Source organism: Otolemur garnettii, unplaced genomic scaffold (assembly GCF_000181295.1).
Source record: "Otolemur garnettii isolate 467f Iridium unplaced genomic scaffold, OtoGar3 scaffold00063, whole genome shotgun sequence".
In the NCBI taxonomy this organism is placed as follows: Eukaryota; Metazoa; Chordata; class Mammalia; order Primates; family Galagidae; genus Otolemur; species Otolemur garnettii.
Genome location: NW_003852458.1, coordinates 3,178,471 through 3,180,446, shown reverse-complemented (window position 1 = coordinate 3,180,446; position 1,976 = coordinate 3,178,471).

Genomic DNA, 1,976 nt, shown 5'->3' with positions numbered 1-1,976 from the left:
AAAAAAAAAAAAAAGAAAGAAAACAAGGAAGCTGTTCCCTGAGATGAGGCTAAAGAGGAATGAGTAAAATCTTCAGGAAGGCAGAAACAAGGAGAAAGGGACAGAAGTGGGGAAGCCCTAGGGAGTGGGGGAGATATGGGACAACCAGGCAGAGCTGGATCAGGACACCTCAAGGCCCAAAGATAATCCTTTGACAATCCCTGAGCAGTTAATCCTTGAATAGTGGTGAAGATATGATATGCAAATGCACTGTCACCTGCCATAATTTATTCTAAACACGACACCTGGAAGAAAAGCCTCAAGGAGAGGCTCAACCATCAAGGCGACCCTCCCCAGAGGCCATGCCAGCCTGGATTTGCCACACCACTACCTGGCAGTGCAAAGGGAAAAGCCTTTCACATCTTTTTCCATTGGAAGCCACAGGCTGTTCCATGCCCGGGCCACAGGGAGTCTAGAACTGCCCACCTGGTAAAAACATACTCCTGTGAACTGAAATGAACCCTGGCCCTTCTCTTTCAATTTCAACCACTTTCCGTGCTGAGGCATAAAAAGCAAACAGTATTAACATGAAGCATGGAGGATGCTTCCATTTACAGATACCCTGGAAAGAAACTATCATTAAAAAAGAAAAGAAAAAAAAAAAAGTATCAAAGATTTAATGTACTCCCTTTACACCCCAGACATACCTGTACACCTACATTCCTCACACCTACTGCTAAGAGGGTTTACACGATAAATTATGACTACTCAAGAACATGCAATTTATGAGGAAAGCTCAGAAACCTATACTGCCTTACTCGTGTTACATGCATTGAACCCCAAGTATGAGACAAGTACACAGGCAATGTAGAAAAGTGGACCACACAACCCCAGCTTACAAAATCAGCTCTATTGTTAAGAAAAGTCCACACAGATTAACGCACTTGCACAAAAGCAGAGATAAAGACTTACAAACCCAAAACTCAAATGTGTTATACCATGTATAATCAATTTCTGATGAAGCTAGTCTCTACAGAAATACTTAAAGACAAAATTGCAGTTAACTGGGTAAAGACACAGCTTTATCAAACATGCATTTATTGAGGGCATTCTAGGCACCAGGTGGAGCTGGGATTACAGGACCTAGAAGAGGACATACTGTTAGTTACATAAATAAGTTAATAAAACAGATCCTGCGAACTCCAATGCCCTAGAAGCAGGAGTAAGGGAGCGGATGAAAAGCCCGAAAATTCTTTCTGCTGCACCAACTATCACGTTTGGACATTATTCAAACACTGTAGATTCAAAAAAAGGACATTTCTCCTTCTCTCAGATGCCACAGTAAAAGAGGCACCTAGAACATCAACACCAGAGTTGCAGCCTGCATTTCTGCCTGTTCAGTGAAAATATGAGATCAGCAGCTTCATGACCCCACAGACATAAAATACAATAGTCTAAATGAAATGAATACAATGGGATGTCCCCTTTGAACCCGCAGGTTAGAGAGGGCATGTTTATCCTTCCCTTGCCGGCTATTAGCTGCTTCCTCAACTATTCTGCCCCAGCCCCTGCAGCCCCCCACCTCCAGAGTACTCCACTCATTACCTGCTTCTGACAGTGGGGCAATCCACAGGATACCTGCCAGCAATCCCAGTATGGATCTTCTGGCCTCTTTCCATTCTAAAAGTAATACTATGCTTCGACTCTCTTATAGGAACTAGGCCAACAATGAAAACTATTACAATTAACTGGAAACAAACAGCATTAGACTATGTTAAAACCCTCACAAAATAAAAAGCCACTGTAATAGCTGAGTCCAAGAGAAACTAGTGCTTGGGGTCTGGAGATGGGGTGGGCCCTATTTGCTGCCCAGGGACTTGAACCCACAGAACTGAGGAAGGAAAACAAGGAAGCTGGCTTGGCGCCTATAGCTCAACCTGCTAAGGCGCCAGCCACGTACACCTAAGGTGGCGGGTTCGAATCCCCAGCCCGGACCC